This window comes from Anomaloglossus baeobatrachus, unplaced genomic scaffold (assembly GCF_048569485.1).
Source record: "Anomaloglossus baeobatrachus isolate aAnoBae1 unplaced genomic scaffold, aAnoBae1.hap1 Scaffold_2481, whole genome shotgun sequence".
Taxonomy (NCBI): domain Eukaryota; kingdom Metazoa; phylum Chordata; class Amphibia; order Anura; family Aromobatidae; genus Anomaloglossus; species Anomaloglossus baeobatrachus.
This window is the reverse complement of record NW_027442081.1, coordinates 26,082-46,481: the sequence shown is the minus strand read 5'-3', so window position 1 is coordinate 46,481 and position 20,400 is coordinate 26,082. Positions and strand designations below refer to the sequence as shown.

General features: G+C 46.1%; 12 non-coding genes and 1 pseudogene across 12 annotated transcripts; all 13 read right to left on the bottom strand.

Annotated features, from left to right (window-relative positions):
* Positions 1–940: 940 nt before the first annotated feature.
* LOC142262690 (U2 spliceosomal RNA) lies at positions 941–1,131 on the bottom strand. The gene has a single exon (XR_012730010.1). It is a non-coding gene; the product is annotated as a U2 spliceosomal RNA (small nuclear RNA).
* A 1,387-nt stretch (positions 1,132–2,518) lies between these two features.
* LOC142262656 (U2 spliceosomal RNA) lies at positions 2,519–2,709 on the bottom strand. Its single transcript, XR_012729985.1, has one exon. It is a non-coding gene; the product is annotated as a U2 spliceosomal RNA (small nuclear RNA).
* Positions 2,710–4,096: 1,387 nt separating this feature from the next.
* On the bottom strand, positions 4,097–4,287 carry LOC142262688 (U2 spliceosomal RNA). Its single transcript, XR_012730008.1, has one exon. It is a non-coding gene; the product is annotated as a U2 spliceosomal RNA (small nuclear RNA).
* Positions 4,288–5,674: 1,387 nt separating this feature from the next.
* On the bottom strand, positions 5,675–5,865 carry LOC142262687 (U2 spliceosomal RNA). Its single transcript, XR_012730007.1, has one exon. It is a non-coding gene; the product is annotated as a U2 spliceosomal RNA (small nuclear RNA).
* Positions 5,866–7,252: 1,387 nt separating this feature from the next.
* Positions 7,253–7,443, bottom strand: LOC142262686 (U2 spliceosomal RNA). Its single transcript, XR_012730006.1, has one exon. It is a non-coding gene; the product is annotated as a U2 spliceosomal RNA (small nuclear RNA).
* Positions 7,444–8,830: 1,387 nt separating this feature from the next.
* Positions 8,831–9,021, bottom strand: LOC142262685 (U2 spliceosomal RNA). The gene has a single exon (XR_012730005.1). It is a non-coding gene; the product is annotated as a U2 spliceosomal RNA (small nuclear RNA).
* Positions 9,022–10,408: 1,387 nt separating this feature from the next.
* LOC142262668 (U2 spliceosomal RNA) lies at positions 10,409–10,582 on the bottom strand (annotated as a pseudogene).
* A 1,502-nt stretch (positions 10,583–12,084) lies between these two features.
* Positions 12,085–12,275, bottom strand: LOC142262684 (U2 spliceosomal RNA). Its single transcript, XR_012730004.1, has one exon. It is a non-coding gene; the product is annotated as a U2 spliceosomal RNA (small nuclear RNA).
* A 1,387-nt stretch (positions 12,276–13,662) lies between these two features.
* On the bottom strand, positions 13,663–13,853 carry LOC142262683 (U2 spliceosomal RNA). The gene has a single exon (XR_012730003.1). It is a non-coding gene; the product is annotated as a U2 spliceosomal RNA (small nuclear RNA).
* Positions 13,854–15,240: 1,387 nt separating this feature from the next.
* LOC142262682 (U2 spliceosomal RNA) lies at positions 15,241–15,431 on the bottom strand. Its single transcript, XR_012730002.1, has one exon. It is a non-coding gene; the product is annotated as a U2 spliceosomal RNA (small nuclear RNA).
* Positions 15,432–16,818: 1,387 nt separating this feature from the next.
* LOC142262681 (U2 spliceosomal RNA) lies at positions 16,819–17,009 on the bottom strand. The gene has a single exon (XR_012730001.1). It is a non-coding gene; the product is annotated as a U2 spliceosomal RNA (small nuclear RNA).
* Positions 17,010–18,396: 1,387 nt separating this feature from the next.
* LOC142262679 (U2 spliceosomal RNA) lies at positions 18,397–18,587 on the bottom strand. The gene has a single exon (XR_012730000.1). It is a non-coding gene; the product is annotated as a U2 spliceosomal RNA (small nuclear RNA).
* A 1,387-nt stretch (positions 18,588–19,974) lies between these two features.
* LOC142262678 (U2 spliceosomal RNA) lies at positions 19,975–20,165 on the bottom strand. The gene has a single exon (XR_012729999.1). It is a non-coding gene; the product is annotated as a U2 spliceosomal RNA (small nuclear RNA).
* Between the last annotated feature and the right edge of the window lie 235 nt (positions 20,166–20,400).

Below are 20,400 nucleotides of genomic sequence, written 5' to 3'. Positions count from 1 at the left end.
CCGGGAAAAAAAGAGATTGCCCCCTCCTTCCACTAGCCCACCCTCCCACCCAAAGAACAACTTCTTCTGCGCAGCTTGTTTTCTAGGCAGCAGCGCTATTGTGATGTCATCGGGGGGCATTGTGACAAGCCGCCAGTGTTCCGTCTCTTCATGTTGTGCACAGTTCAAACGGAAAATACATCAACAGGCAGACTACAGAAAAGCTTACTATCAAAGGTTAGAGGGGGGCTTTCTCAGAGGGCTTTTTACAGTTTTTCTATTCCCAATTAGCCGTTTAAGTGTACTTATTGAAAGTAGTAATTCTTTCATAGGCCGCCCTTTCTTAGTATTTGACGTTCCTTATATTGCGGTATGAGGCTTCGCAGTAGGTTGCAAACATTCATCACCCATGACTGTCCCCAATTGAGCTCAGAAGCTCAATGTCTATCATGACCTCTCTTTTAGAATGTCCAAGAGCAAGCAAACTATTCCTCCAGGAGAGGGCGCCAACAGACTACTAAAGAGATCATCATTACTCAAAGAAAACCCCAAAAACCAATGCATGATAGGAATAAACAGGTAACTTTCTTTGGAGTGGAAGCGGAGAGATCGCACCAGATGCCAATTCTAGATCTTATCACACCTGTGGTCACTGCAGCAGCAGGTGAATCCACTTTGTCCAAAAGGGATCTATTCCATTCAATTGCAAATGATCTAGATAAGACAGAGAACTGCAGCACGGGGACATAGCCGAGTTGGTCAGGTTGAGTGGTGATGAGTTTGCTATTTGGATGAATAAAGAAAGTCAAAAGTGTGAAAGATAAAAAACAAAAGGAGGAAGTGTGAAAAGTGAATGGGCCAAATTGAGGTGCATATGAAGACGTATGCTTTCTTCCAATTCATTAAATCGGGCTAATATGAATCAGGTGAATTGAGTTCTGCTTTTGGAAACTGGGTTAAGAAGGGGTGCACCGTTCCTGGAGGTACTGCAATACCAGGTCAATGCGTGGAGTGGACAGAGCAAGCTCTTTTTCCATCTCCCTGTTCTAAAAATCCATTTAATATATGGTCCCCAGATAGGGGACGTATCAGATATTAAACTGATAAGAACAGATACTACACTTGATCTTAGCCAAAAGGCCGAGAAGCGATAACCAGAATTGGTTTGGGCCTCGAGTGGCACCCTGGCCTATGCCGGACACATCTTAGGGAGAGAGAGCGAGAGGGAGACAAACCCACGCCTACACAAGACATTTTGTCACCCAAGCCAACCCTTGAAAAGGCTGCTTTGCAGAGCAAAAACAAGAAGAATGGTGCGTTTTGCAGCCGCCGCCCACTGCAATGAATCTGAATAACTCCTCCTTTAGGGCGCAAGCAACTCCCCTCCCCCTTGCAGTCTTTCCAATTCACGATACAAAAAGACGGACAGGACAGGTTGCCTGACTTTCCGTCACTGCCACCCTTTGCCATCCTTACCCGTAGAAAGCCCTTTCATCATCCCCAAACCCTAATCTTTTCCCTTTCCTTCCCAGCCCCCAAACCCTGCCCTCTGTACCTTTCTCACCACCCGCTTCCCTTCTCCTGTCATCCCCCTACCACCTGGGAAAAAAAGAGATTGCCCCCTCCTTCCACTAGCCCACCCTCCCACCCAAAGAACAACTTCTTCTGCGCAGCTTGTTTTCTAGGCAGCAGCGCTATTGTGATGTCATCGGGGGGCATTGTGACAAGCCGCCAGTGTTCCGTCTCTTCATGTTGTGCACAGTTCAAACGGAAAATACATCAACAGGCAGACTACAGAAAAGCTTACTATCAAAGGTTAGAGGGGGGCTTTCTCAGAGGGCTTTTTACAGTTTTTCTATTCCCAATTAGCCGTTTAAGTGTACTTATTGAAAGTAGTAATTCTTTCATAGGCCGCCCTTTCTTAGTATTTGACGTTCCTTATATTGCGGTATGAGGCTTCGCAGTAGGTTGCAAACATTCATCACCCATGACTGTCCCCAATTGAGCTCAGAAGCTCAATGTCTATCATGACCTCTCTTTTAGAATGTCCAAGAGCAAGCAAACTATTCCTCCAGGAGAGGGCGCCAACAGACTACTAAAGAGATCATCATTACTCAAAGAAAACCCCAAAAACCAATGCATGATAGGAATAAACAGGTAACTTTCTTTGGAGTGGAAGCGGAGAGATCGCACCAGATGCCAATTCTAGATCTTATCACACCTGTGGTCACTGCAGCAGCAGGTGAATCCACTTTGTCCAAAAGGGATCTATTCCATTCAATTGCAAATGATCTAGATAAGACAGAGAACTGCAGCACGGGGACATAGCCGAGTTGGTCAGGTTGAGTGGTGATGAGTTTGCTATTTGGATGAATAAAGAAAGTCAAAAGTGTGAAAGATAAAAAACAAAAGGAGGAAGTGTGAAAAGTGAATGGGCCAAATTGAGGTGCATATGAAGACGTATGCTTTCTTCCAATTCATTAAATCGGGCTAATATGAATCAGGTGAATTGAGTTCTGCTTTTGGAAACTGGGTTAAGAAGGGGTGCACCGTTCCTGGAGGTACTGCAATACCAGGTCAATGCGTGGAGTGGACAGAGCAAGCTCTTTTTCCATCTCCCTGTTCTAAAAATCCATTTAATATATGGTCCCCAGATAGGGGACGTATCAGATATTAAACTGATAAGAACAGATATTACACTTGATCTTAGCCAAAAGGCCGAGAAGCGATAACCAGAATTGGTTTGGGCCTCGAGTGGCACCCTGGCCTATGCCGGACACATCTTAGGGAGAGAGAGCGAGAGGGAGACAAACCCACGCCTACACAAGACATTTTGTCACCCAAGCCAACCCTTGAAAAGGCTGCTTTGCAGAGCAAAAACAAGAAGAATGGTGCGTTTTGCAGCCGCCGCCCACTGCAATGAATCTGAATAACTCCTCCTTTAGGGCGCAAGCAACTCCCCTCCCCCTTGCAGTCTTTCCAATTCACGATACAAAAAGACGGACAGGACAGGTTGCCTGACTTTCCGTCACTGCCACCCTTTGCCATCCTTACCCGTAGAAAGCCCTTTCATCATCCCCAAACCCTAATCTTTTCCCTTTCCTTCCCAGCCCCCAAACCCTGCCCTCTGTACCTTTCTCACCACCCGCTTCCCTTCTCCTGTCATCGCCCTACCACCCGGGAAAAAAAGAGATTGCCCCCTCCTTCCACTAGCCCACCCTCCCACCCAAAGAACAACTTCTTCTGCGCAGCTTGTTTTCTAGGCAGCAGCGCTATTGTGATGTCATCGGGGGGCATTGTGACAAGCCGCCAGTGTTCCGTCTCTTCATGTTGTGCACAGTTCAAACGGAAAATACATCAACAGGCAGACTACAGAAAAGCTTACTATCAAAGGTTAGAGGGGGGCTTTCTCAGAGGGCTTTTTACAGTTTTTCTATTCCCAATTAGCCGTTTAAGTGTACTTATTGAAAGTAGTAATTCTTTCATAGGCCGCCCTTTCTTAGTATTTGACGTTCCTTATATTGCGGTATGAGGCTTCGCAGTAGGTTGCAAACATTCATCACCCATGACTGTCCCCAATTGAGCTCAGAAGCTCAATGTCTATCATGACCTCTCTTTTAGAATGTCCAAGAGCAAGCAAACTATTCCTCCAGGAGAGGGCGCCAACAGACTACTAAAGAGATCATCATTACTCAAAGAAAACCCCAAAAACCAATGCATGATAGGAATAAACAGGTAACTTTCTTTGGAGTGGAAGCGGAGAGATCGCACCAGATGCCAATTCTAGATCTTATCACACCTGTGGTCACTGCAGCAGCAGGTGAATCCACTTTGTCCAAAAGGGATCTATTCCATTCAATTGCAAATGATCTAGATAAGACAGAGAACTGCAGCACGGGGACATAGCCGAGTTGGTCAGGTTGAGTGGTGATGAGTTTGCTATTTGGATGAATAAAGAAAGTCAAAAGTGTGAAAGATAAAAAACAAAAGGAGGAAGTGTGAAAAGTGAATGGGCCAAATTGAGGTGCATATGAAGACGTATGCTTTCTTCCAATTCATTAAATCGGGCTAATATGAATCAGGTGAATTGAGTTCTGCTTTTGGAAACTGGGTTAAGAAGGGGTGCACCGTTCCTGGAGGTACTGCAATACCAGGTCAATGCGTGGAGTGGACAGAGCAAGCTCTTTTTCCATCTCCCTGTTCTAAAAATCCATTTAATATATGGTCCCCAGATAGGGGACGTATCAGATATTAAACTGATAAGAACAGATACTACACTTGATCTTAGCCAAAAGGCCGAGAAGCGATAACCAGAATTGGTTTGGGCCTCGAGTGGCACCCTGGCCTATGCCGGACACATCTTAGGGAGAGAGAGCGAGAGGGAGACAAACCCACGCCTACACAAGACATTTTGTCACCCAAGCCAACCCTTGAAAAGGCTGCTTTGCAGAGCAAAAACAAGAAGAATGGTGCGTTTTGCAGCCGCCGCCCACTGCAATGAATCTGAATAACTCCTCCTTTAGGGCGCAAGCAACTCCCCTCCCCCTTGCAGTCTTTCCAATTCACGATACAAAAAGACGGACAGGACAGGTTGCCTGACTTTCCGTCACTGCCACCCTTTGCCATCCTTACCCGTAGAAAGCCCTTTCATCATCCCCAAACCCTAATCTTTTCCCTTTCCTTCCCAGCCCCCAAACCCTGCCCTCTGTACCTTTCTCACCACCCGCTTCCCTTCTCCTGTCATCCCCCTACCACCCGGGAAAAAAAGAGATTGCCCCCTCCTTCCACTAGCCCACCCTCCCACCCAAAGAACAACTTCTTCTGCGCAGCTTGTTTTCTAGGCAGCAGCGCTATTGTGATGTCATCGGGGGGCATTGTGACAAGCCGCCAGTGTTCCGTCTCTTCATGTTGTGCACAGTTCAAACAGAAAATACATCAACAGGCAGACTACAGAAAAGCTTACTATCAAAGGTTAGAGGGGGGCTTTCTCAGAGGGCTTTTTACAGTTTTTCTATTCCCAATTAGCCGTTTAAGTGTACTTATTGAAAGTAGTAATTCTTTCATAGGCCGCCCTTTCTTAGTATTTGACGTTCCTTATATTGCGGTATGAGGCTTCGCAGTAGGTTGCAAACATTCATCACCCATGACTGTCCCCAATTGAGCTCAGAAGCTCAATGTCTATCATGACCTCTCTTTTAGAATGTCCAAGAGCAAGCAAACTATTCCTCCAGGAGAGGGCGCCAACAGACTACTAAAGAGATCATCATTACTCAAAGAAAACCCCAAAAACCAATGCATGATAGGAATAAACAGGTAACTTTCTTTGGAGTGGAAGCGGAGAGATCGCACCAGATGCCAATTCTAGATCTTATCACACCTGTGGTCACTGCAGCAGCAGGTGAATCCACTTTGTCCAAAAGGGATCTATTCCATTCAATTGCAAATGATCTAGATAAGACAGAGAACTGCAGCACGGGGACATAGCCGAGTTGGTCAGGTTGAGTGGTGATGAGTTTGCTATTTGGATGAATAAAGAAAGTCAAAAGTGTGAAAGATAAAAAACAAAAGGAGGAAGTGTGAAAAGTGAATGGGCCAAATTGAGGTGCATATGAAGACGTATGCTTTCTTCCAATTCATTAAATCGGGCTAATATGAATCAGGTGAATTGAGTTCTGCTTTTGGAAACTGGGTTAAGAAGGGGTGCACCGTTCCTGGAGGTACTGCAATACCAGGTCAATGCGTGGAGTGGACAGAGCAAGCTCTTTTTCCATCTCCCTGTTCTAAAAATCCATTTAATATATGGTCCCCAGATAGGGGACGTATCAGATATTAAACTGATAAGAACAGATACTACACTTGATCTTAGCCAAAAGGCCGAGAAGCGATAACCAGAATTGGTTTGGGCCTCGAGTGGCACCCTGGCCTATGCCGGACACATCTTAGGGAGAGAGAGCGAGAGGGAGACAAACCCACGCCTACACAAGACATTTTGTCACCCAAGCCAACCCTTGAAAAGGCTGCTTTGCAGAGCAAAAACAAGAAGAATGGTGCGTTTTGCAGCCGCCGCCCACTGCAATGAATCTGAATAACTCCTCCTTTAGGGCGCAAGCAACTCCCCTCCCCCTTGCAGTCTTTCCAATTCACGATACAAAAAGACGGACAGGACAGGTTGCCTGACTTTCCGTCACTGCCACCCTTTGCCATCCTTACCCGTAGAAAGCCCTTTCATCATCCCCAAACCCTAATCTTTTCCCTTTCCTTCCCAGCCCCCAAACCCTGCCCTCTGTACCTTTCTCACCACCCGCTTCCCTTCTCCTGTCATCCCCCTACCACCCGGGAAAAAAAGAGATTGCCCCCTCCTTCCACTAGCCCACCCTCCCACCCAAAGAACAACTTCTTCTGCGCAGCTTGTTTTCTAGGCAGCAGCGCTATTGTGATGTCATCGGGGGGCATTGTGACAAGCCGCCAGTGTTCCGTCTCTTCATGTTGTGCACAGTTCAAACGGAAAATACATCAACAGGCAGACTACAGAAAAGCTTACTATCAAAGGTTAGAGGGGGGCTTTCTCAGAGGGCTTTTTACAGTTTTTCTATTCCCAATTAGCCGTTTAAGTGTACTTATTGAAAGTAGTAATTCTTTCATAGGCCGCCCTTTCTTAGTATTTGACGTTCCTTATATTGCGGTATGAGGCTTCGCAGTAGGTTGCAAACATTCATCACCCATGACTGTCCCCAATTGAGCTCAGAAGCTCAATGTCTATCATGACCTCTCTTTTAGAATGTCCAAGAGCAAGCAAACTATTCCTCCAGGAGAGGGCGCCAACAGACTACTAAAGAGATCATCATTACTCAAAGAAAACCCCAAAAACCAATGCATGATAGGAATAAACAGGTAACTTTCTTTGGAGTGGAAGCGGAGAGATCGCACCAGATGCCAATTCTAGATCTTATCACACCTGTGGTCACTGCAGCAGCAGGTGAATCCACTTTGTCCAAAAGGGATCTATTCCATTCAATTGCAAATGATCTAGATAAGACAGAGAACTGCAGCACGGGGACATAGCCGAGTTGGTCAGGTTGAGTGGTGATGAGTTTGCTATTTGGATGAATAAAGAAAGTCAAAAGTGTGAAAGATAAAAAACAAAAGGAGGAAGTGTGAAAAGTGAATGGGCCAAATTGAGGTGCATATGAAGACGTATGCTTTCTTCCAATTCATTAAATCGGGCTAATATGAATCAGGTGAATTGAGTTCTGCTTTTGGAAACTGGGTTAAGAAGGGGTGCACCGTTCCTGGAGGTACTGCAATACCAGGTCAATGCGTGGAGTGGACAGAGCAAGCTCTTTTTCCATCTCCCTGTTCTAAAAATCCATTTAATATATGGTCCCCAGATAGGGGACGTATCAGATATTAAACTGATAAGAACAGATACTACACTTGATCTTAGCCAAAAGGCCGAGAAGCGATAACCAGAATTGGTTTGGGCCTCGAGTGGCACCCTGGCCTATGCCGGACACATCTTAGGGAGAGAGAGCGAGAGGGAGACAAACCCACGCCTACACAAGACATTTTGTCACCCAAGCCAACCCTTGAAAAGGCTGCTTTGCAGAGCAAAAACAAGAAGAATGGTGCGTTTTGCAGCCGCCGCCCACTGCAATGAATCTGAATAACTCCTCCTTTAGGGCGCAAGCAACTCCCCTCCCCCTTGCAGTCTTTCCAATTCACGATACAAAAAGACGGACAGGACAGGTTGCCTGACTTTCCGTCACTGCCACCCTTTGCCATCCTTACCCGTAGAAAGCCCTTTCATCATCCCCAAACCCTAATCTTTTCCCTTTCCTTCCCAGCCCCCAAACCCTGCCCTCTGTACCTTTCTCACCACCCGCTTCCCTTCTCCTGTCATCCCCCTACCACCCGGGAAAAAAAGAGATTGCCCCCTCCTTCCACTAGCCCACCCTCCCACCCAAAGAACAAATTCTTCTGCGCAGCTTGTTTTCTAGGCAGCAGCGCTATTGTGATGTCATCGGGGGGCATTGTGACAAGCCGCCAGTGTTCCGTCTCTTCATGTTGTGCACAGTTCAAACGGAAAATACATCAACAGGCAGACTACAGAAAAGCTTACTATCAAAGGTTAGAGGGGGGCTTTCTCAGAGGGCTTTTTACAGTTTTTCTATTCCCAATTAGCCGTTTAAGTGTACTTATTGAAAGTAGTAATTCTTTCATAGGCCGCCCTTTCTTAGTATTTGACGTTCCTTATATTGCGGTATGAGGCTTCGCAGTAGGTTGCAAACATTCATCACCCATGACTGTCCCCAATTGAGCTCTGAAGCTCAATGTCTATCATGACCTCTCTTTTAGAATGTCCAAGAGCAAGCAAACTATTCCTCCAGGAGAGGGCGCCAACAGACTACTAAAGAGATCATCATTACTCAAAGAAAACCCCAAAAACCAATGCATGATAGGAATAAACAGGTAACTTTCTTTGGAGTGGAAGCGGAGAGATCGCACCAGATGCCAATTCTAGATCTTATCACACCTGTGGTCACTGCAGCAGCAGGTGAATCCACTTTGTCCAAAAGGGATCTATTCCATTCAATTGCAAATGATCTAGATAAGACAGAGAACTGCAGCACGGGGACATAGCCGAGTTGGTCAGGTTGAGTGGTGATGAGTTTGCTATTTGGATGAATAAAGAAAGTCAAAAGTGTGAAAGATAAAAAACAAAAGGAGGAAGTGTGAAAAGTGAATGGGCCAAATTGAGGTGCATATGAAGACGTATGCTTTCTTCCAATTCATTAAATCGGGCTAATATGAATCAGGTGAATTGAGTTCTGCTTTTGGAAACTGGGTTAAGAAGGGGTGCACCGTTCCTGGAGGTACTGCAATACCAGGTCAATGCGTGGAGTGGACAGAGCAAGCTCTTTTTCCATCTCCCTGTTCTAAAAATCCATTTAATATATGGTCCCCAGATAGGGGACGTATCAGATATTAAACTGATAAGAACAGATACTACACTTGATCTTAGCCAAAAGGCCGAGAAGCGATAACCAGAATTGGTTTGGGCCTCGAGTGGCACCCTGGCCTATGCCGGACACATCTTAGGGAGAGAGAGCGAGAGGGAGACAAACCCACGCCTACACAAGACATTTTGTCACCCAAGCCAACCCTTGAAAAGGCTGCTTTGCAGAGCAAAAACAAGAAGAATGGTGCGTTTTGCAGCCGCCGCCCACTGCAATGAATCTGAATAACTCCTCCTTTAGGGCGCAAGCAACTCCCCTCCCCCTTGCAGTCTTTCCAATTCACGATACAAAAAGACGGACAGGACAGGTTGCCTGACTTTCCGTCACTGCCACCCTTTGCCATCCTTACCCGTAGAAAGCCCTTTCATCATCCCCAAACCCTAATCTTTTCCCTTTCCTTCCCAGCCCCCAAACCCTGCCCTCTGTACCTTTCTCACCACCCGCTTCCCTTCTCCTGTCATCCCCCTACCACCCGGGAAAAAAAGAGATTGCCCCCTCCTTCCACTAGCCCACCCTCCCACCCAAAGAACAACTTCTTCTGCGCAGCTTGTTTTCTAGGCAGCAGCGCTATTGTGATGTCATCGGGGGGCATTGTGACAAGCCGCCAGTGTTCCGTCTCTTCATGTTGTGCACAGTTCAAACGGAAAATACATCAACAGGCAGACTACAGAAAAGCTTACTATCAAAGGTTAGAGGGGGGCTTTCTCAGAGGGCTTTTTACAGTTTTTCTATTCCCAATTAGCCGTTTAAGTGTACTTATTGAAAGTAGTAATTCTTTCATAGGCCGCCCTTTCTTAGTATTTGACGTTCCTTATATTGCGGTATGAGGCTTCGCAGTAGGTTGCAAACATTCATCACCCATGACTGTCCCCAATTGAGCTCAGAAGCTCAATGTCTATCATGACCTCTCTTTTAGAATGTCCAAGAGCAAGCAAACTATTCCTCCAGGAGAGGGCGCCAACAGACTACTAAAGAGATCATCATTACTCAAAGAAAACCCCAAAAACCAATGCATGATAGGAATAAACAGGTAACTTTCTTTGGAGTGGAAGCGGAGAGATCGCACCAGATGCCAATTCTAGATCTTATCACACCTGTGGTCACTGCAGCAGCAGGTGAATCCACTTTGCCCAAAAGGGATCTATTCCATTCAATTGCAAATGATCTAGATAAGACAGAGAACTGCAGCACGGGGACATAGCCGAGTTGGTCAGGTTGAGTGGTGATGAGTTTGCTATTTGGATGAATAAAGAAAGTCAAAAGTGTGAAAGATAAAAAACAAAAGGAGGAAGTGTGAAAAGTGAATGGGCCAAATTGAGGTGCATATGAAGACGTATGCTTTCTTCCAATTCATTAAATCGGGCTAATATGAATCAGGTGAATTGAGTTCTGCTTTTGGAAACTGGGTTAAGAAGGGGTGCACCGTTCCTGGAGGTACTGCAATACCAGGTCAATGCGTGGAGTGGACAGAGCAAGCTCTTTTTCCATCTCCCTGTTCTAAAAATCCATTTAATATATGGTCCCCAGATAGGGGACGTATCAGATATTAAACTGATAAGAACAGATTTTTGATTTAATGAAGCTTTCCAAAGCACCACAAAAAATGCATGACCGAAGTCACACCAAAAACAGTGCAAAGGCTAGGATTCGTGATAAGAACAGATACTACACTTGATCTTAGCCAAAAGGCCGAGAAGCGATAACCAGAATTGGTTTGGGCCTCGAGTGGCACCCTGGCCTATGCCGGACACATCTTAGGGAGAGAGAGCGAGAGGGAGACAAACCCACGCCTACACAAGACATTTTGTCACCCAAGCCAACCCTTGAAAAGGCTGCTTTGCAGAGCAAAAACAAGAAGAATGGTGCGTTTTTCAGCCGCCGCCCACTGCAATGAATCTGAATAACTCCTCCTTTAGGGCGCAAGCAACTCCCCTCCCCCTTGCAGTCTTTCCAATTCACGATACAAAAAGACGGACAGGACAGGTTGCCTGACTTTCCGTCACTGCCACCCTTTGCCATCCTTACCCGTAGAAAGCCCTTTCATCATCCCCAAACCCTAATCTTTTCCCTTTCCTTCCCAGCCCCCAAACCCTGCCCTCTGTACCTTTCTCACCACCCGCTTCCCTTCTCCTGTCATCCCCCTACCACCCGGGAAAAAAAGAGATTGCCCCCTCCTTCCACTAGCCCACCCTCCCACCCAAAGAACAACTTCTTCTGCGCAGCTTGTTTTCTAGGCAGCAGCGCTATTGTGATGTCATCGGGGGGCATTGTGACAAGCCGCCAGTGTTCCGTCTCTTCATGTTGTGCTCAGTTCAAACGGAAAATACATCAACAGGCAGACTACAGAAAAGCTTACTATCAAAGGTTAGAGGGGGGCTTTCTCAGAGGGCTTTTTACAGTTTTTCTATTCCCAATTAGCCGTTTAAGTGTACTTATTGAAAGTAGTAATTCTTTCATAGGCCGCCCTTTCTTAGTATTTGACGTTCCTTATATTGCGGTATGAGGCTTCGCAGTAGGTTGCAAACATTCATCACCCATGACTGTCCCCAATTGAGCTCAGAAGCTCAATGTCTATCATGACCTCTCTTTTAGAATGTCCAAGAGCAAGCAAACTATTCCTCCAGGAGAGGGCGCCAACAGACTACTAAAGAGATCATCATTACTCAAAGAAAACCCCAAAAACCAATGCATGATAGGAATAAACAGGTAACTTTCTTTGGAGTGGAAGCGGAGAGATCGCACCAGATGCCAATTCTAGATCTTATCACACCTGTGGTCACTGCAGCAGCAGGTGAATCCACTTTGTCCAAAAGGGATCTATTCCATTCAATTGCAAATGATCTAGATAAGACAGAGAACTGCAGCACGGGGACATAGCCGAGTTGGTCAGGTTGAGTGGTGATGAGTTTGCTATTTGGATGAATAAAGAAAGTCAAAAGTGTGAAAGATAAAAAACAAAAGGAGGAAGTGTGAAAAGTGAATGGGCCAAATTGAGGTGCATATGAAGACGTATGCTTTCTTCCAATTCATTAAATCGGGCTAATATGAAGCAGGTGAATTGAGTTCTGCTTTTGGAAACTGGGTTAAGAAGGGGTGCACCGTTCCTGGAGGTACTGCAATACCAGGTCAATGCGTGGAGTGGACAGAGCAAGCTCTTTTTCCATCTCCCTGTTCTAAAAATCCATTTAATATATGGTCCCCAGATAGGGGACGTATCAGATATTAAACTGATAAGAACAGATACTACACTTGATCTTAGCCAAAAGGCCGAGAAGCGATAACCAGAATTGGTTTGGGCCTCGAGTGGCACCCTGGCCTATGCCGGACACATCTTAGGGAGAGAGAGCGAGAGGGAGACAAACCCACGCCTACACAAGACATTTTGTCACCCAAGCCAACCCTTGAAAAGGCTGCTTTGCAGAGCAAAAACAAGAAGAATGGTGCGTTTTGCAGCCGCCGCCCACTGTAATGAATCTGAATAACTCCTCCTTTAGGGCGCAAGCAACTCCCCTCCCCCTTGCAGTCTTTCCAATTCACGATACAAAAAGACGGACAGGACAGGTTGCCTGACTTTCCGTCACTGCCACCCTTTGCCATCCTTACCCGTAGAAAGCCCTTTCATCATCCCCAAACCCTAATCTTTTCCCTTTCCTTCCCAGCCCCCAAACCCTGCCCTCTGTACCTTTCTCACCACCCGCTTCCCTTCTCCTGTCATCCCCCTACCACCCGGGAAAAAAAGAGATTGCCCCCTCCTTCCACTAGCCCACCCTCCCACCCAAAGAACAACTTCTTCTGCGCAGCTTGTTTTCTAGGCAGCAGCGCTATTGTGATGTCATCGGGGGGCATTGTGACAAGCCGCCAGTGTTCCGTCTCTTCATGTTGTGCACAGTTCAAACGGAAAATACATCAACAGGCAGACTACAGAAAAGCTTACTATCAAAGGTTAGAGGGGGGCTTTCTCAGAGGGCTTTTTACAGTTTTTCTATTCCCAATTAGCCGTTTAAGTGTACTTATTGAAAGTAGTAATTCTTTCATAGGCCGCCCTTTCTTAGTATTTGACGTTCCTTATATTGCGGTATGAGGCTTCGCAGTAGGTTGCAAACATTCATCACCCATGACTGTCCCCAATTGAGCTCAGAAGCTCAATGTCTATCATGACCTCTCTTTTAGAATGTCCAAGAGCAAGCAAACTATTCCTCCAGGAGAGGGCGCCAACAGACTACTAAAGAGATCATCATTACTCAAAGAAAACCCCAAAAACCAATGCATGATAGGAATAAACAGGTAACTTTCTTTGGAGTGGAAGCGGAGAGATCGCACCAGATGCCAATTCTAGATCTTATCACACCTGTGGTCACTGCAGCAGCAGGTGAATCCACTTTGTCCAAAAGGGATCTATTCCATTCAATTGCAAATGATCTAGATAAGACAGAGAACTGCAGCACGGGGACATAGCCGAGTTGGTCAGGTTGAGTGGTGATGAGTTTGCTATTTGGATGAATAAAGAAAGTCAAAAGTGTGAAAGATAAAAAACAAAAGGAGGAAGTGTGAAAAGTGAATGGGCCAAATTGAGGTGCATATGAAGACGTATGCTTTCTTCCAATTCATTAAATCGGGCTAATATGAATCAGGTGAATTGAGTTCTGCTTTTGGAAACTGGGTTAAGAAGGGGTGCACCGTTCCTGGAGGTACTGCAATACCAGGTCAATGCGTGGAGTGGACAGAGCAAGCTCTTTTTCCATCTCCCTGTTCTAAAAATCCATTTAATATATGGTCCCCAGATAGGGGACGTATCAGATATTAAACTGATAAGAACAGATACTACACTTGATCTTAGCCAAAAGGCCGAGAAGCGATAACCAGAATTGGTTTGGGCCTCGAGTGGCACCCTGGCCTATGCCGGACACATCTTAGGGAGAGAGAGCGAGAGGGAGACAAACCCACGCCTACACAAGACATTTTGTCACCCAAGCCAACTCTTGAAAAGGCTGCTTTGCAGAGCAAAAACAAGAAGAATGGTGCGTTTTGCAGCCGCCGCCCACTGCAATGAATCTGAATAACTCCTCCTTTAGGGCGCAAGCAACTCCCCTCCCCCTTGCAGTCTTTCCAATTCACGATACAAAAAGACGGACAGGACAGGTTGCCTGACTTTCCGTCACTGCCACCCTTTGCCATCCTTACCCGTAGAAAGCCCTTTCATCATCCCCAAACCCTAATCTTTTCCCTTTCCTTCCCAGCCCCCAAACCCTGCCCTCTGTACCTTTCTCACCACCCGCTTCCCTTCTCCTGTCATCCCCCTACCACCCGGGAAAAAAAGAGATTGCCCCCTCCTTCCACTAGCCCACCCTCCCACCCAAAGAACAACTTCTTCTGCGCAGCTTGTTTTCTAGGCAGCAGCGCTATTGTGATGTCATCGGGGGGCATTGTGACAAGCCGCCAGTGTTCCGTCTCTTCATGTTGTGCACAGTTCAAACGGAAAATACATCAACAGGCAGACTACAGAAAAGCTTACTATCAAAGGTTAGAGGGGGGCTTTCTCAGAGGGCTTTTTACAGTTTTTCTATTCCCAATTAGCCGTTTAAGTGTACTTATTGAAAGTAGTAATTCTTTCATAGGCCGCCCTTTCTTAGTATTTGACGTTCCTTATATTGCGGTATGAGGCTTCGCAGTAGGTTGCAAACATTCATCACCCATGACTGTCCCCAATTGAGCTCAGAAGCTCAATGTCTATCATGACCTCTCTTTTAGAATGTCCAAGAGCAAGCAAACTATTCCTCCAGGAGAGGGCGCCAACAGACTACTAAAGAGATCATCATTACTCAAAGAAAACCCCAAAAACCAATGCATGATAGGAATAAACAGGTAACTTTCTTTGGAGTGGAAGCGGAGAGATCGCACCAGATGCCAATTCTAGATCTTATCACACCTGTGGTCACTGCAGCAGCAGGTGAATCCACTTTGTCCAAAAGGGATCTATTCCATTCAATTGCAAATGATCTAGATAAGACAGAGAACTGCAGCACGGGGACATAGCCGAGTTGGTCAGGTTGAGTGGTGATGAGTTTGCTATTTGGATGAATAAAGAAAGTCAAAAGTGTGAAAGATAAAAAACAAAAGGAGGAAGTGTGAAAAGTGAATGGGCCAAATTGAGGTGCATATGAAGACGTATGCTTTCTTCCAATTCATTAAATCGGGCTAATATGAATCAGGTGAATTGAGTTCTGCTTTTGGAAACTGGGTTAAGAAGGGGTGCACCGTTCCTGGAGGTACTGCAATACCAGGTCAATGCGTGGAGTGGACAGAGCAAGCTCTTTTTCCATCTCCCTGTTCTAAAAATCCATTTAATATATGGTCCCCAGATAGGGGACGTATCAGATATTAAACTGATAAGAACAGATACTACACTTGATCTTAGCCAAAAGGCCGAGAAGCGATAACCAGAATTGGTTTGGGCCTCGAGTGGCACCCTGGCCTATGCCGGACACATCTTAGGGAGAGAGAGCGAGAGGGAGACAAACCCACGCCTACACAAGACATTTTGTCACCCAAGCCAACCCTTGAAAAGGCTGCTTTGCAGAGCAAAAACAAGAAGAATGGTGCGTTTTGCAGCCGCCGCCCACTGCAATGAATCTGAATAACTCCTCCTTTAGGGCGCAAGCAACTCCCCTCCCCCTTGCAGTCTTTCCAATTCACGATACAAAAAGACGGACAGGACAGGTTGCCTGACTTTCCGTCACTGCCACCCTTTGCCATCCTTACCCGTAGAAAGCCCTTTCATCATCCCCAAACCCTAATCTTTTCCCTTTCCTTCCCAGCCCCCAAACCCTGCCCTCTGTACCTTTCTCACCACCCGCTTCCCTTCTCCTGTCATCCCCCTACCACCCGGGAAAAAAAGAGATTGCCCCCTCCTTCCACTAGCCCACCCTCCCACCCAAAGAACAACTTCTTCTGCGCAGCTTGTTTTCTAGGCAGCAGCGCTATTGTGATGTCATCGGGGGGCATTGTGACAAGCCGCCAGTGTTCCGTCTCTTCATGTTGTGCACAGTTCAAACGGAAAATACATCAACAGGCAGACTACAGAAAAGCTTACTATCAAAGGTTAGAGGGGGGCTTTCTCAGAGGGCTTTTTACAGTTTTTCTATTCCCAATTAGCCGTTTAAGTGTACTTATTGAAAGTAGTAATTCTTTCATAGGCCGCCCTTTCTTAGTATTTGACGTTCCTTATATTGCGGTATGAGGCTTCGCAGTAGGTTGCAAACATTCATCACCCATGACTGTCCCCAATTGAGCTCAGAAGCTCAATGTCTATCATGACCTCTCTTTTAGAATGTCCAAGAGCAAGCAAACTATTCCTCCAGGAGAGGGCGCCAACAGACTACTAAAGAGATCATCATTACTCAAAGAAAACCCCAAAAACCAATGCATGATAGGAATAAACAGGTAACTTTCTTTGGAGTGGAAGCGGAGAGATCGCACCAGATGCCAATTCTAGATCTTATCACACCTGTGGTCACTGCAGCAGCAGGTGAATCCACTTTGTCCAAAAGGGATCTATTCCATTCAATTGCAAATGATCTAGATAAGACAGAGAACTGCAGCACGGGGACATAGCCGAGTTGGTCAGGTTGAGTGGTGATGAGTTTGCTATTTGGATGAATAAAGAAAGTCAAAAGTGTGAAAGATAAAAAACAAAAGGAGGAAGTGTGAAAAGTGAATGGGCCAAATTGAGGTGCATATGAAGACGTATGCTTTCTTCCAATTCATTAAATCGGGCTAATATGAATCAGGTGAATTGAGTTCTGCTTTTGGAAACTGGGTTAAGAAGGGGTGCACCGTTCCTGGAGGTACTGCAATACCAGGTCAATGCGTGGAGTGGACAGAGCAAGCTCTTTTTCCATCTCCCTGTTCTAAAAATCCATTTAATATATGGTCCCCAGATAGGGGACGTATCAGATATTAAACTGATAAGAACAGATACTACACTTGATCTTAGCCAAAAGGCCGAGAAGCGATAACCAGAATTGGTTTGGGCCTCGAGTGGCACCCTGGCCTATGCCGGACACATCTTAGGGAGAGAGAGCGAGAGGGAGACAAACCCACGCCTACACAAGACATTTTGTCACCCAAGCCAACCCTTGAAAAGGCTGCTTTGCAGAGCAAAAACAAGAAGAATGGTGCGTTTTGCAGCCGCCGCCCACTGCAATGAATCTGAATAACTCCTCCTTTAGGGCGCAAGCAACTCCCCTCCCCCTTGCAGTCTTTCCAATTCACGATACAAAAAGACGGACAGGACAGGTTGCCTGACTTTCCGTCACTGCCACCCTTTGCCATCCTTACCCGTAGAAAGCCCTTTCATCATCCCCAAACCCTAATCTTTTCCCTTTCCTTCCCAGCCCCCAAACCCTGCCCTCTGTACCTTTCTCACCACCCGCTTCCCTTCTCCTGTCATCCCCCTACCACCCGGGAAAAAAAGAGATTGCCCCCTCCTTCCACTAGCCCACCCTCCCACCCAAAGAACAACTTCTTCTGCGCAGCTTGTTTTCTAGGCAGCAGCGCTATTGTGATGTCATCGGGGGGCATTGTGACAAGCCGCCAGTGTTCCGTCTCTTCATGTTGTGCACAGTTCAAACGGAAAATACATCAACAGGCAGACTACAGAAAAGCTTACTATCAAAGGTTAGAGGGGGGCTTTCTCAGAGGGCTTTTTACAGTTTTTCTATTCCCAATTAGCCGTTTAAGTGTACTTATTGAAAGTAGTAATTCTTTCATAGGCCGCCTTTTCTTAGTATTTGACGTTCCTTATATTGCGGTATGAGGCTTCGCAGTAGGTTGCAAACATTCATCACCCATGACTGTCCCCAATTGAGCTCAGAAGCTCAATGTCTATCATGACCTCTCTTTTAGAATGTCCAAGAGCAAGCAAACTATTCCTCCAGGAGAGGGCGCCAACAGACTACTAAAGAGATCATCATTACTCAAAGAAAACCCCAAAAACCAATGCATGATAGGAATAAACAGGTAACTTTCTTTGGAGTGGAAGCGGAGAGATCGCACCAGATGCCAATTCTAGATCTTATCACACCTGTGGTCACTGCAGCAGCAGGTGAATCCACTTTGTCCAAAAGGGATCTATTCCATTCAATTGCAAATGATCTAGATAAGACAGAGAACTGCAGCACGGGGACATAGCCGAGTTGGTCAGGTTGAGTGGTGATGAGTTTGCTATTTGGATGAATAAAGAAAGTCAAAAGTGTGAAAGATAAAAAACAAAAGGAGGAAGTGTGAAAAGTGAATGGGCCAAATTGAGGTGCATATGAAGACGTATGCTTTCTTCCAATTCATTAAATCGGGCTAATATGAATCAGGTGAATTGAGTTCTGCTTTTGGAAACTGGGTTAAGAAGGGGTGCACCGTTCCTGGAGGTACTGCAATACCAGGTCAATGCGTGGAGTGGACAGAGCAAGCTCTTTTTCCATCTCCCTGTTCTAAAAATCCATTTAATATATGGTCCCCAGATAGGGGACGTATCAGATATTAAACTGATAAGAACAGATACTACACTTGATCTTAGCCAAAAGGCCGAGAAGCGATAACCAGAATTGGTTTGGGCCTCGAGTGGCACCCTGGCCTATGCCGGACACATCTTAGGGAGAGAGAGCGAGAGGGAGACAAACCCACGCCTACACAAGACATTTTGTCACCCAAGCCAACCCTTGAAAAGGCTGCTTTGCAGAGCAAAAACAAGAAGAATGGTGCGTTTTGCAGCCGCCGCCCACTGCAATGAATCTGAATAACTCCTCCTTTAGGGCGCAAGCAACTCCCCTCCCCCTTGCAGTCTTTCCAATTCACGATACAAAAAGACGGACAGGACAGGTTGCCTGACTTTCCGTCACTGCCACCCTTTGCCATCCTTACCCGTAGAAAGCCCTTTCATCATCCCCAAACCCTAATCTTTTCCCTTTCCTTCCCAGCCCCCAAACCCTGCCCTCTGTACCTTTCTCACCACCCGCTTCCCTTCTCCTGTCATCCCCCTACCACCCGGGAAAAAAAGAGATTGCCCCCTCCTTCCACTAGCCCACCCTCCCACCCAAAGAACAACTTCTTCTGCGCAGCTTGTTTTCTAGGCAGCAGCGCTATTGTGATGTCATCGGGGGGCATTGTGACAAGCCGCCAGTGTTCCGTCTCTTCATGTTGTGCACAGTTCAAACGGAAAATACATCAACAGGCAGACTACAGAAAAGCTTACTATCAAAGGTTAGAGGGGGGCTTTCTCAGAGGGCTTTTTACAGTTTTTCTATTCCCAATTAGCCGTTTAAGTGTACTTATTGAAAGTAGTAATTCTTTCATAGGCCGCCCTTTCTTAGTATTTGACGTTCCTTATATTGCGGTATGAGGCTTCGCAGTAGGTTGCAAACATTCATCACCCATGACTGTCCCCAATTGAGCTCAGAAGCTCAATGTCTATCATGACCTCTCTTTTAGAATGTCCAAGAGCAAGCAAACTATTCCTCCAGGAGAGGGCGCCAACAGACTACTAAAGAGATCATCATTACTCAAAGAAAACCCCAAAAACCAATGCATGATAGGAATAAACAGGTAACTTTCTTTGGAGTGGAAGCGGAGAGATCGCACCAGATGCCAATTCTAGATCTTATCACACCTGTGGTCACTGCAGCAGCAGGTGAATCCACTTTGTCCAAAAGGGATCTATTCCATTCAATTGCAAATGATCTAGATAAGACAGAGAACTGCAGCACGGGGACATAGCCGAGTTGGTCAGGTTGAGTGGTGATGAGTTTGCTATTTGGATGAATAAAGAAAGTCAAAAGTGTGAAAGATAAAAAACAAAAGGAGGAAGTGTGAAAAGTGAATGGGCCAAATTGAGGTGCATATGAAGACGTATGCTTTCTTCCAATTCATTAAATCGGGCTAATATGAATCAGGTGAATTGAGTTCTGCTTTTGGAAACTGGGTTAAGAAGGGGTGCACCGTTCCTGGAGGTACTGCAATACCAGGTCAATGCGTGGAGTGGACAGAGCAAGCTCTTTTTCCATCTCCCTGTTCTAAAAATCCATTTAATATATGGTCCCCAGATAGGGGACGTATCAGATATTAAACTGATAAGAACAGATACTACACTTGATCTTAGCCAAAAGGCCGAGAAGCGATAACCAGAATTGGTTTGGGCCTCGAGTGGCACCCTGGCCTATGCCGGACACATCTTAGGGAGAGAGAGCGAGAGGGAGACAAACCCACGCCTACACAAGACATTTTGTCACCCAAGCCAACCCTTGAAAAGGCTGCTTTGCAGAGCAAAAACAAGAAGAATGGTGCGTTTTGCAGCCGCCGCCCACTGCAATGAATCTGAATAACTCCTCCTTTAGGGCGCAAGCAACTCCCCTCC